The 14,982-nt window shown below is 37.4% G+C and overlaps 1 long non-coding RNA gene across 2 annotated transcripts in view; it reads left to right on the forward strand.

Annotated features, from left to right (window-relative positions):
- The window catches only part of LOC147000804 (uncharacterized), a 71,764-nt gene that overhangs the window by 12,903 nt on the left and 43,879 nt on the right, over positions 1–14,982 (forward strand). The window lies entirely within an intron of this gene.

Raw genomic sequence — 14,982 nt, forward strand, 5'->3', positions numbered from 1 at the left:
GGATGGGGGAGGGACATTCTTCTGGAGACTGGGGGTTAGGGGTGGAAAGGAGGTATGAGATGTGGACCAGTTGGAGGGTCTACTGCGAGGGGAATAAAATATGGACTTACAAATAAATAAATAAATAAATAAATAAATAAATAAATAAATAAAATGATTTTTAAAATGAATGAGGGAGCATCTAACTAGGTCCTCAGTATGAGTCCTATGGTTTATACCTGATACTTAAATTGTATCTCCGTGTTTTTATTTTATATTTATGTTTACTTTTTTTGTGGTAGTTTGAAAAGGTGTGGCCCTATAGACTTCTATGTTTGAATGTTTAGCCCAAAAGGAGTGGCACTATTAGGAGGTGTGGCCTTGTTGGAGAAATTCTGTCACTATGTAGTGAGGTATTATATATGCTCAATCTATGCCCAGTGTGGATATACAGTCTCTTTCTGCTGCCTGAGGAACAAGATGTAGAACTTTTGGGTCGTCCAGCAACAAGTCTGCCTGCATGCTGCTATGTTTCCCAACATCATGTTGGTAATGGACTAATCCTCTAAAACTATAAGCTAGCCACAATTAAGTGTTTCCATTTATAAGTGTTTCCCTGATCATGGTTTCTTTTTACAGCAATAGGTACCTTAACTAAGGTATCTTTATAAGTGGACTTCTCTCTAGAAATTTCCACTCTCTGATAAATGTGAGTTCCCATTAATTAAGTTGCTCTTATATTGGACACCACTCACTGCAACCTGCATAGCTTGGTCCTGGAGACCTAACTAGGGCAGCAAAAAGAATGAAAATAGAAAAAGAACAAACAAATACATTTGACAAATCTACTAGTAATCAGAAAAATGTTCCATAAATTGCCAATTGAGTCTTCTTCTATTCTGTGTGTCCTCAGGTTCCACACACACTCTAGTAGTGACACTCGTGACAGGCCTAAAAACCTGGACGCAGTTCTGAGGCGAAAAGTTCATGGAAACTTAGTCTCCTGGAACCTTGGCATTCCCATAGCAAGAATGTCCCAGATTTGTCCCTGCAATAGTGTGGAGGGTCTTGCATGCTTTCTTACAGTATTTTACTGGATAAGAGTTAGAAATCTCAGGGCAAGCTGAGCAAAAATATATTTAGAATCTTCATTACAGTTAGGTATGGCAGACTATATTGCATATTAGAAGAAAGTTGGTGAGTTCTTCTAACAAATGGAGATTCCCTACAGATACTTAAAAGAGCAGCCACATTACTCCCATATGCAAGAATTTACCACGGCCTAGGAAAAAGGAGGGTTGTGGTTTAAGGAGGAACTTAGGTATTGCATTATTCATGAAAAGGTCTGCTAGAGCAGAATCCCCTGGTGCAAGCTTTCACAAGGCTCAAAGGAATAGCATAAATTGTGACTAGGGTGTGAAATCCTCTCCTGGCCCCTGTCATTAGGAGACTCTAGGCAGGGTGTTCTTATTCTCAACTATAAACATTGCCTAGTTCCAGCCAGTCCTTTGAAGGCATTCCTGTTTTGTGTCAGATAACTTCAATGTACCTTGCTTGCTATGACATCCTACTTCTTTGTTTTCTTCTGTATTATATATATATGAGATGCTAACTTTGACTATATATATATATATATATATATATATATATATATATATATATATATATTTGATTCTAACTTTGACAAAATTACATTCAGATACCACACTCCCTTGTGTCCATATCTGTTTGTCACCCTTTTCTTGCCAACTCCTGCCCATCTGTAACTGCAACTCTGATTTCTCCTGCAGATTGAGGGGGGCCGACTGAGGCCAGTCCACTGCACTCAGGGCAAGCTTCTCTTGGCACATGCTCATGGTTCAGCCTCATGGTCCATCATGTCTTATGGAAGCTTCCTTCTTCCCTTTGTCTTTGTCCTTCTCCTCATGGTCCCTCCCTGAGATCCATTTCTCTCTCCCCTGCTTTCACAGCCTCTAGCTTTTATTTACCAACCAGTGATAACTGAGGAGCAATCTTTATAGTACATTGGTCAATACAATGCCTATGCCCAGACTGCAACTTTCTTGGGGTAAAGAACTCAGCATCTGAATACACAGCACACAAGATCAACTCCAACATCTCCCATTTTTAGCCCAACACTCTTTCTCCTACAGTAATCAACTATATACAATAATAACAATGGAATAATTATGAAAACAATAATGTGTTATATTAACAATGTCCAGTCCATTTGTATATGGTACCTTGGGAGAAAATGCTCTATTGTCTATCCTTTCTTGGTAAGATCAGAGTTCTGTACCTAAATCATTTTTTGTCATAACATGTATTACAAATCTAAAATTATCTTTTTAAGCCTAAAACCCTTTTCTGTAATCCTAAACAATTTAAGCTTTTATTGTGAGACTATAACTATCAAGTCATCAACCCCACCAGAGACTTGAGAAGGAGTAAATATTATGGAAAATCCTGGAAGTGCAGAGCAAGCAGCTTTCAAAACTGTAGAAAATATAGAGATGGTTGGTTGCCTGTACATTCCCCCCAAATTTTGCTATAATGTGGGACCAACTGTCTTCAGACTTCTGGTGAAAATATCTGACTGATGGTTTTACATAGTAGAAATTATGAAGGGTTTGCCTATCTTGTACTTGTAAAGGACATCTACAGAGTTCTGGTGAAAATATCTGACTGATGTTTTTGCATAGTAGGACTTACGAAGGGTTTGCCTATCTTGTTCTTGCAAAACTTGGAAGTTGACTTCCCTATGTCTCATTATTATTTTTATGATGATGATGACAATGATGATGATGACAATAATGACAACTACATTGATGATGATGTTGTACATTTTGAAGAGCATGTTGTCAGTTGCTGAAGTCCAGTGGCTAGCTTGTCATATTTGCAGCAAACTTTATACAGAGCTTCTTCAAGGCTCATAATCTTCTTTGAGGTAGAATGGTGGTGGTGCTAGGAGCTAACATGTTTAATTGTCCAAAGAAGTCTTAAAATAGTAGGACATCTTTAAATGACATATTCTGTGGATCTCTGAGGTGTATGAACTAGACTAGTATCTGACATGACTATGAGTTTGATTGACTATTAACTATTAAGACTTATTCATTGGTATTTCCTGATGTGTATCTTCTATGACGGAATTTTATGTAGACTTATCTTTTACTCTAAGTAATTAATAGAGTTTGCTTTTTGTATTTTTTCAGGAGCATATATAATCTCCAGCAAGTTAAATTCTCTTTAATTCATCATTCATTTTTTCTAAGATATTTATTTGAAACAGCAAGCAAAATGTCAACCATATAACAGTAAGATATGGATTGAGTAAATAGTTTATGCATTTTCACTAATGGCTGTTGTACAAAATGTTCACATAATGCAGGACTGTTTAAAACTCCTTGTGGCAAGACTCTACAATGGTACCTTTTAATTGGCAATGTGTAGTTAAATTTGGCACCCAGAAAGCAAATCTTTCTGAACTTTGTTCATGTAAAGAAATTGTGAAAAAGGCATTTTTTAAATCACTCTAATAGGCCATTCCTTAGGTAACAAGGAATGCAATGGGATTCCAGCCTTAAGGAGCCCATGCTCAAATGATTTTATTAATTTATATTACATCTGTCAACATCCTCCATTTGCCAGATTTTCTTTTTAATGATGAACACAGGAGAATTCCAAATATTCATGGACTCTTCTCTATGTTGACTATCCAGCTGCTTTGAGACTAGCTGTTCTACTGTAATTTTTCCTTAGTCATAGACCATTTCTCTATCCAAACAGGTTGGTAAGTCAACTACCTTAGTGGTAAGGCTATTAGAGTTTTGTCAGAAGTGACTCCCCTAGATAAAATTGAGAAGTCAGTCTCTTTTGGATCCTGTGTATCAGTGAGCCTGGACATTCTGTAATTTTCTTTGATAACATTTTTTTTCTTTAATTAGGAGCATGTCCTATTTTATGGCTTGTCTCTGAAACTGGAAGGATGCTAATCTAAGCTTCCTGTTGTTGCAACAAATCTCTTCCCCAGAAATTCATAGCTACATTAACCACATATGTCCTTAAATTTCCTATTTGAACTTCTGGCCTTAAAAATTTAAGCCATTTTTAGTTTGTTTTATTTGGAATAATGCCTATCTCCACAAAAAGCCAGTCTCAATTATAAGATTTTAATGACATTATGTTTATACTTGTCTGTAAGCACACCATATCATCAGTAGTAGTGTCGGGCCTTGGAGCATCCCCTTGAGATGGATCTCAATTTGGGCTGGTCACTGGACTGCCTTTTCTTTGGTCTCTTCTCCATTTTGGTCTCTGCTGTTCTTATAGACAGGAACACTTCTGGGTCAGAAATTCTGACTGTGGATTGGCAACCGCATTCCTCCTCTTGAGGCCCTGTCTATCTACTGGAGGTGGATTCTTCGATTTCCCTCTCCCCACTTTTGGGCACTTCATATAAGGTCAGCCTCCATGGAGTCCTGAGAGTCTCTCATCTCCAAGGTCTCTGGTATTTTCTAGAGGGTCTCCCTACTTCCCATCTTCTGAGGCTCCATATTTCCATTCATTCTGCTGACCCTCTGGGCTTCTCTTCTTTCTCTCCTTCCCCTCATACCTGATCCTGTTCCCTCTTTTCACTCCTCCCCCCTCTCCTGCATAAATCCCTCCCTTCCTCTACTTCCTGTTATTACCTAGAATACAACCCACAGAATTTCAGAACTTTAACAAGGAGAATAGACAAGGGAGAGTACATCAATCTCATTCAGTAGGGGGAAGAAAATGATCCTAGAAGATATATGGGGTTTTTAATATCCATCTTTAGAGCAGTTTTGATTAATTGTTTATTGGATGAGTGAATAGCTGTGCTGTTGCCCTGAAATGGTTTATTTGGATTTGCTATTGAGGCCTGAAAAGGGCCTCTCTGGTTTTTAGTTAGTTTGTTTTGTTTTTTGTTTTTTGTTTTTATTGACAAGGGGTTACCCCATTGCCTTTTATTGATCTACATTCATTATTGATCTACATTCAAGAAGGTATAGGCCATCTTTCAGAATTAGTTTGATCCTCCTTACAATTCTTTATGAAATGATCTTGTTCACCAAAATTGAGACAGTTGAGCGTTTGGATTTTCTCAAAACCTTTAGAGATCACTATTCCTATTAAAATCATATCATACGAGTGAGATCCAATGTGAACTGTATTTCTAATCTATTCATCTATTGGTGCTTATCTCACCTTTAAGGTCACCATCACTCTTTTGCATTAAGCATTAGCATATTGAATCCTAAATATGAGTGCTTTGTTAGCTAGTTGATCTGATAAATTTCTATCTTCAGCTGAGGTCAATCTCTGTAAAAAGTCAGTGAATATTTCATTAGGACTTCCCATTATCTGAGTAAATAGTTCAAGTCTTTTTCCTATTTCTTCAACCTTGTCCCAAGCATTTAAGGCTGCCAAGTGACATAATGCAGAATTTGTCTAGTCATATATGACATGCCTCAGTACCTCAGCATGTGTACCATCACCTAGTAGCTGATCTGGAGAAACATTGAAACCTCTGGCCCTAATTTCTGTTATATCCCCTTAGCCTCTTATCTTTACCATGAAAGTCATTGTAACTGGAGACCAGGTTCTAATATTACTCTTGTCATATTTTACAGTCTTGGTGGACTATTTTATTTTGAATCACCTGAGCATTAAATATTTGCTTCACAGATGGTGAATGCATTCCATAGTTGCTGATCTTAATTTCAATTTTCTCAAATCCAACACATCTATGGGTCACTCCCCATCCATAATGTTCATAATCTTTGTAAGTTTTCTGCATCTGCTTGAATTTGTTGTACACTAAATAATCTAAGGCTGTTTTCTAACAACCTTCAGTAGATATATTATGATGATGGTACATTAGGTGCTGGCCTTATTTCTTCTGTCTCTATCTTAGTATAATTTTCATTTTTATCTATTAATTTTTGTAGTTTTTTCCCAAGATTTGTGCCCATTTTTCATACCTTTCTTTTTGTTGCATCTCTGATACCTTAGCATTTTCTTCAGCCTAATTTATGAAATATTGCAATTTCTCTTCTAATACTTATCTCCAATTTTCAACTTTCTCCTTTTATCTCTGATATCTTAGCACTTTCTTCAGTCCTATTTATGAATTTTTGTATTTTTTTCTTTAAGGCTATTTAAAATTTTCTCACCTTTCCTTTTTTTTATTTGAGAAGGCATAGAAAGCCAGTATAATTATTAATTTTTGAAGCTATAATTACTGTCTTTTGTTTTAAAGCTTTTGGGGGCAACATTAATGTAAAGATGTCCATGATTTACATGGATGTGCCCACTTGTAGAATTCCCATGCTGTAGTGGATGGCCTCATAGTCTTGTACATGTGGGCAGCACTAATTATACTTAGCAGAGCATTTTTTAAAAAAATACATGAAGTTTGGAGAATTTGCAGAGGGGAATCTTAGTTGATTCAGAGTGAGAAAAAATGATACATGATAATTGCATATATGTATAGAATACTCAAAAATAAAGAGAACCATTTTAAAAAGTTGAACAGGCACATCTCACTGATAGTATTCAAAATGCTTTTGTCTGTTAACAAATTGTAAATGTGTATATATACTAAAGATCTGACATAAATGTCTTTGAGATTTATTATTAGAAAAATTATAGTTTTCAATTTTTGAAGTGAAAATTAAGACAGAACAGTTCACAATTTTGATGTACAGTTCCATACACTAGAGTGTCATCTTCTTCAAGTTGAACATATGCTCAGAAGAAAGACCATTTACTGAAACCTTTCAAGAACATTGAAATGAAGTTCATATTTCAATGGTAGCTGCATTTAAAAAATGTAATAGACTAATTCATTTTACAAAGAATCATTCTTGGGTATAAACCTGACTTCTCCATTCTTTTCCTAAGTGGATATTAACCTAGGGTTTAAGGGCTCATTCAATGACAGCTTGAGACTGTAGTTCAGTGGGCAAGGTTCTACCTTGAGATTATTTGGTCACACAGTAGTAAGCCAGAGCTAGAGCTTGACTCTCCAGGGTTAAGATAAACACATTAAAAACATTTTAAAAATAAATTTCACATTTATTTTATTTTATTTACTTTATTAATCATTCCTGACATTTGCATCTCAAATAATATCTCCTTTCCAGGTTACCCCTCTACAATACCCCTATCCCATCTGCCCTCTCTCCACTCCCCTTTGTATCTATGAGGGTATTCCCCCACCCACTCACTCCTTCCCCACTGCACCAGCATCCCTCTATGCTGGGGCATCAAGCCTCTACAGGACCAAGGGCCTCACCTGTCAACGATGTCAGACAAGGCCAACCTCAGCTACATATATATCTGTAGTCATGGATCCCTCCTTGGTGGTCTAGTTCCTGGGAACACTGCGTGGTCCAGCCAGCCAACATTGCTCTTCCTATGGGGTTGCTATTCCCCTCCGCTCCTCCAGTACTTCCACCAGCTCCCTGATAGGGTCCCTGAGTTCAGTCTAATGGTTGTTTGTAAGCATCTGCATTGGCCAGTTACTGGCAGAACCTTCCAGGAAACACCCACACCGGGTCCCTGTCAATAAGCCACTCTTAGCAACAGCAACAGTGTCAGGGTTTGGTGTCTGCAGACAGGATGGATCCTCAGGTGCTGCGGTCCTAGATAGCCCTTCCTTCAGTCTCTGCTTCATTTTTTGTCCCTGTCTTTCCTTTGGACAAGAACATTTTTGGGTTAAAAACTTTGAGATTCTTCAAATGGGGGCTATGCTGATCTACTGGAGATTGTCTCTATAGGATCTAGCTTCTCTTCACTGTACATTTCAGCTAAAGTCATTCCTGTTATGTCCTGGAAGCCTCTTGCATCCCTGGTGTCTGAGACCCTCCAGTGGCTATTGCTAGTTCCCCATTCCTTACTGATACATATTTTTATTCCATTTCCTGACCCTTGGTACCTCTCTCCAGTCCCCTCCAGTACCTGATACTCCCCCTTTTATTTCCTCCCTGTCCTCTCTCCCTCCCAGATCCCCCTTCCATCCATCTTCCTTGATCATTGTATTCCCTCCTCAATGCAGGACTGAAGCATTCATACCCTGGTCTTCCTTCCTCCCAAGCTCCATATGGTCAGTGGGTTGTATTGTGAGCTTTGTGTGAGCTTTTGGGCTAATATCCACTTATCAGTGAGTATGTATCATATATGTTTTGTATGTGTGTGTGTGTCTGGGTTACCACACTCAGGATGATATTTTCTAGTTCCATTCATTTGTCTGTGAATTTCAAGAGAGCTGATATCCAACATATACAAAGAACTCAGTAAGTTAGACTACAGAGAACCAAATAACCCTAAACAGAGAATTCTCAACTGAGGAATCTCGAATGGCTAAGAAGCTAAGAAGCACTTAAAGAAATGTTCAACATCCTTAGTCATCAGGGAAATGATATCAGAATGACCCTGAGATTCCACCTCACACCAGTCAGAATGGCTAAGATCAAAAACACAGGTGACAGCAGATGCTGGCAAGGATGTGGAGAAAAAGGAACTCTCCTCCACTGCTGGTACAACCATTCTGGAAATCAGTCTGGCCGTTCCTTAGAAAACTAGAAATAGTTCTACCTGAAGATCCAGCTATACCACTACTGGGCATATATACCCAAATGATGCTCAAACATATAACAACATGCTCCACTATGTTCATAGTAGCCTTATTTATAAAAGCCAGAAGCTAGCAACAAACCAGAGGTTCCTCAACAGAAAAATGGATACAGAAAATACACTTACACAATGGAGTACTACTCAGCTATTAAAATCCAGTGTGATTATTAAGGTAGGAATGAGGGCTATCAAAGTGATAATCTTATAATCACTAATGTGTAACCTTCAGTTAGGTCATTTGTTCCTTTCTCTTTTACTCATCTCTTTGAACCATTTTTTTTTTAAAAAGCATTACATAAAGTTCAAAAGTTTTGTGTTATTGTGCCTCTCATCTTTAAGTACCTTATATCTTTAAATTTGTCAACTTAAAATTATTTATATCTACTGATGCAATTTCACTTCCATTCTCCTTCCCTTTTTAGCATTAAAACATAATTTTTTTTTCTCTGAAGTTTTGCTGTGCTCCGACTCCTTTTGTGTATTCTTTGTCTCCTTTTAGTGTTCATTCCAGGACACTGACATGGTTAGTTCCGTCCTGGTCCTTTTGCTCGCAGGAAGAGGTGGATATACAGTTCAAATGGAAAAATAAAATGCAGCTTTTATGCTTTGGACTACTGCTGTTTTGTTCCCTTGTGCTACACTATTGCACTGGGCTGAGCCAGTACTTGTGGCCTCTGCCCATTCTGGGAAGGTTTGTGGCCTCTGTGGGTGGAGCAGTAGGTGTCCACAAGCGGGCATCACCCCAAGCTTTAACATCAGTGCCCTGAGGAAGGCTGGAGTTATAGGCGGGAGGAAATTGTTCTGTTCCTGGCTGGCCATAGACCTAGCTCCGCCACTGGGGGTTTCCCCTGGCCTGTGGAAGAAGCATGTGTCCCAAGCCTACTGTGCTTCCAGATCTTTAAAAGTGCTGCTTTGTTTGCATCTGCAGGACTGCGGGTGTGATACCATCCCAGGCTAGCTCAATCTATTTCTCTGCCCCACTCTTGGCTGGTGATGTCAGCAGGTCCTCCAGATGCTGGGACTGGGTAGACCCAAACTCTCCTTGAACCATTTGCCCCAGGATGCTAGCAGCCCAGTGGTGTTCAACTTTGGCTTTGACCCTGCTGTGTTTTGAATACCAAATATAGCAGCAATTTTATGAGGGGTTTCTTCCTCATTCTATTCTATTTAACTCCGAAATAAACTACGCAGAGATATCAGATTTGATTTAAAAGCTGCTGGCAATATGTTGGGCAGGGTCTGAACTATTCTAACCTAACTAGTCTATTAATAACCACATAAATGTTAAGTAAATTGCCCATTGGTCAATACAATGTCCATGCCTAGACTGCGATCTGATCTTAGGTTACAGAACTCAGCATCTGAATACACAATATACAAGATCAACCCCAAAAGACACCAGACTCCAGGCAAGACTACCCCCAACAGACTCTAGACAGTATCCTGCATCAGAGGTGCTTGCTCGGCTCTGTTCATTGACAATCTATTTATAATAGGAAAGAAAAAAAAAACAATGCAAATATTCTTAAGCTAACAAATAGATAATTACCACGTGGTACCTACACCTGAAATATTATTCAGCTATAAAGAGAACTCACTAGAAAGATGAATATCTTACGTTCTGTCTCTTTTGCACTCCCTAGCTCAAAGTCTTTAAATGTAATTATATAAACTGCAGTAACTTACAGAAACCAGAAAAATAAAAAAGGATGCTAGAAAGGGGCAATTGAGATGGGAATATCAGGACATAAGTGAAGTGAAGTGGGGATATGGTAAAGCACAGGATGTTAGTTTAAAAGGCTGAGGGAGATAAAGGAAAATGATGTCTGAAAAGGTCGCAATTTTACTTACCTAAAATTACACATAATACACAATAATGTCTTTGCATACATTTACATGTGTTGTTGATCAAATTTTCCCATCTGTGCTGACAGTGCTTTTTCTGAGAGCCATAAAATATCTAACCACAATAACAAAAAAACAACAAAAAGACATGAGTAACCCAAGTGGATGACCCTACTGCTGAAAACAGCATTGCCTTTGGACACAGGATCATAGGACCTTAGCTGTCTTGACTTAAAAGCCTCCTTCCTGAGGACTAGATTTCATGGTACCAGGAGGTGCCATGCAAGCTTCCAAGGGACAAAAGAAACCAACAATTCTATCCAGATGGTAAGTCAGTGGGCTGTATGCACTGTGATAAAAACGCACCAATTATACCAGCTACAATTCAGAAATTCTTTGTGCTGATTTTAATACATGTGAATTGAGAAGGTGGGTTCATTGTGTACTAAAAAATTAGATTAGTTACTGGTATAAAGCCTCCTTTAGGCAGTGGTTTAAATAACCTAAGTAGGAGGACTCTATAAGGGGGGAGTTTTAGGCTTTAGTCATCCTGGATGAAGAAGCTGTGGTTGATAATTTCTTCAGGCATCATTATTCATAAACACCAGTACTTGGGGCCAGAGGGAGGCATTGCAATGGCTCTGATTCCACTCAAAGTCCAGAAGTGTTTTTGCCATTTCTATTGGTCTGAGATATTGGGGTCTTTGACATGACTGTGCTCATATCCATGATATATATTCATTCATACAGGACTTCACCTGCTCCTTACACATTCACTCAAGGCTTCTGCTCCCCAAATTGGTTATTCGGTTCTAAATCATAATTATATAGAAAATAAAGGCATTAATCTCCAAGAGATAAAGGTGGCAATACATAGAAGGAAAAGGGGGAAGGGATAATATAATTATAATTTTAAAAATAATATTTTAAAATCATTGGTGTAGAAGTATATTCTCATGAATATACTCAGTCAGGGAGAGATAAGAGGTAAAGATCATGCAAGTGTAACTTCACTTTATGTTTTTAACTTCAAATTAATAGGCATTAAAACTTTACTAAAATTACTTTTGTAGTCCATAATCATTTAAGCAATGTTGTCCTTAGAATATGCATCATGACAATATTTTACTTTAGCGTATTTATTATTATTGTAGGCTATAAACTTCCACATACATCTTCTTAACTTGGCAATCACCACTACAGAAAGCCTCTGCATATCTTATTAATATTGCAATAACCATTAAAGTGATGCAACATATATCTGAGTAATATGGCAATAACCGTTAGCTTCTTTTAATGCTAATAAAATATATAAACATGCCAGGATAATATATATGGCTAGGTCCATGTGCATTCATTGGTTGAAGACTTTAGCGCTGTAATGGAGGAGATAAGTTGTAGAAAAAACTGCTATGACCACTGCAGTCTAACAGGCCTGAGCTTAATTCCTGGCACTTCAGTTTTCTAATTGGAAACCTCAGTGAGTTGATTTTCTTGTGTTGAATTTAGCTTTCACATCTTTGCAAGTACTGATAGGGGTGTCAACACAATGTGTTCGGGTGGTTAAAACGAATGGCTTATTGGAGATTCTTAGCTCATTCCCAACCTGCTCCTGGGCTCAAATACAGCAAGATTCCATCTCACTTCTCTTCTATTCCAAAATATAAGGAGGGTGAGAATGTATGTCAAATGGCTTCTCCTGTGTATGGGCTGAAGGGTAAGTTCTGCTGTCTGAGTAATGAAAAATATTAAAATGAGAACTGGAAAAATTAACTATTTATGCCCAATATATTCAGATAATTGAAAGAGCATCAGTGATTGAATAAAGGTTTTATCAGTTATTATAAATCATTAGCCATAGCATATGAACTTCCTAAATATGAAATTCCTAAAAATAAAAGATGAAAATGTTATATTGGGAAATTATAATATTGTGTGTAAATATTATATGATAATATGCAAGTGTTAATGTATAAATACAGCTTTACATAATATTTTATGGCAAATATGATATTTGTATTTAGGATTGTGATTATTTACATCTCAGACAAATTTTACTGGCATATGAGGATATGACTTTTAAACATAAGTTTTGAGTTTGTAAGTTAACTTAGGATTCTTTCCATGATGCATAAAATGAATTGACCAAGGGTGTGCATGTTAATATGTGCATGTGAGTGTGAGCATGTGTCTTTCACCTTTCTGAAGATGAGGAGAAAGAAGAAAGCAGTTGGAGGATAAAACTATTGCAATAGACAAATAATGATGTTAGCATAAAGCAAATAAAATGTCAATAATGGTAACTGATTTAAAGTGATTGTGGTCTAGCAAAAGACTCCTGGGTAAGAACCCAGATGACTAAAATCCCATGCCTTGTGTTCACCAAACTCATGAGATGCTAGAATATCTGTGGCAGCATAGAAGAGTTTTCTGTTCCCACAGTCAGACACTTGCCTGTTGTATCAAGTTATGATGTTCCTACCGCTGCATGTCAGGCATGGTTGTAAGAGATGCTACTCAGTTGCACAGAACAGATACAAGGGTTGACACATTAGTTATTGTTCCTTGAGAGAATTTAAAAAGAAATGTCACATGCATGAGATTTGTTGTGGGCTGGGCAGATGGCCATTAGCAATGGCTTAGGATTCTCTTCTGCTTGTCATATTAGTCTGGAATCTTCCATCCTTAGATGCCTACTTCTAACCATGACATAACCCCTATGGCCTTGTGGTTACAAGAGTCTCTTTCTTGCATTGTCACAGACCAATTATGTCAGAAAATACATCCAGTAATTGTCACTTTTTCCTCTATCCCTTTAAGACCTAATCCTTCTAATTAGATTTTAGCAGTGTAATCACAGGCTTTCTAAAGGGATCTGAACTCCCTCCCCTTAAAATGTAATTGTGAAAGAAGGTAGTATTCCTAACCACTTGTCTCTGTGGTACAGTAGAAAGGTAACTTCTGTGGGTCAAGTGACTCTAAGTGGCGATAACTATGTCTGACATAATCATAGGAGAAAGTTTCCTTTCCATTGGGTCATATCTATTCCTAAACATATATGCCTAAGATCCTCTGGCAAAGGTGTTAATGGGACAAATCCTGTTTCTCTCTTAATTGGCACATACTAGTTCATTTGGAATTGTCAGTCACCATCAGCTTGGGAGAATATGGCCATGACTTAAACAGCTGAGAAGAGGGTAGCAGTCATCAAGAATCACAGATTGGAATATTTAAGCAGAAGGGTTTTTGGGTCCCCTGACATCTTTCATCCTACTTATTACTCTATGTAGGTTCAAGGAGATATTGTTCTCTCATGATTTTGAACCTTTATATTTAGGAGGAAATCTGAAAGAGGGCTCTAATCATATAGAATATTTATTTGGTCTATAGAATCCTTTATTTGGTCTATAGAATCTTTTATTTGTTCTATAACCATTCCTATAACGATCACTATGATCCTTCTCCATCTCCACTATTCACATAAGTTCTCCCAACCTGCTACAATTGTCCCCTAATCTTGGTAATATACTTCAGGTCTTCACATCTGAGTGATCTGATCCTAAGCTATCACATAGTTCTGATACCAGGATAGATGAACAACACATCTGTTAACCATTGCAGAGAAATGTACAATTATTTTTAAGGGGGCAAGAAAACAATATTTGTTCCTGATACTTATACATAATTCATTTCTCATTATCCTCTAGTGTCCTCTCTCTCACTTCTCACTGGTAGATTCTTCACAAAGAGCCCTTATTGCTCTCAAGGAGATTCAGGATTCAGTTAACAGCCTCTACATGGTGACTCACAAACTCTCGTAACTCCAGTAGAAAATTTGAGGCCAGACCTCCTTGGGCATGATGTGCACACTCATAAACATAAAACAAAAATTTTAAAAAGTAAAATAATAAAAACAATATCTCATAATCTTGCTGATGAACACATGTGGATATCTCCTATATTGCCATAATTATATTTATAATGGTTAAATTAAAATTAATTTCAAGTATTTAAATATATAATTTGAGCTAACAATAGTTTGGAACAACATGTATTTATGTTCCTACAAAACTCAAGTAATTATTAAAAACAATAATTCTATATCTAAGTGGTTGATTTTTGGTCTAAGTATTCATTTTTTATTGAATTGTTATTCTCTTTTTTTCCTTTTATTAATCATAGAATATTTTTTCATATAATATAATTTGAATACAGTTTTCCTTCCTTCTGCTCTTCCCAGTTTCTCTCCATCTCTTCTCCCATCTCAATCCACCCCATGTCTGTCCCTCAGGAGAAAAGAACGGGCTTCTAGATGATAACAATAAAACATAGCACAATAAAATGTAATACAATAAAAGGAAAATCATCAAATCAAGTTGGACATGCCAGGCCAGCAGAAAAACAAAAAGAGCCACAACAGCAAGCATAAGAACTAGAAACCTACTCCTTAACACATTCAGGAGTTTCATAAAAGAATTAAACGAAGAGCTATAG

Source organism: Mus caroli, unplaced genomic scaffold, assembly GCF_978045245.1.
Source record: "Mus caroli unplaced genomic scaffold, Mus_caroli_1 scaffold_16, whole genome shotgun sequence".
NCBI lineage: Eukaryota > Metazoa > Chordata > Mammalia > Rodentia > Muridae > Mus > Mus caroli.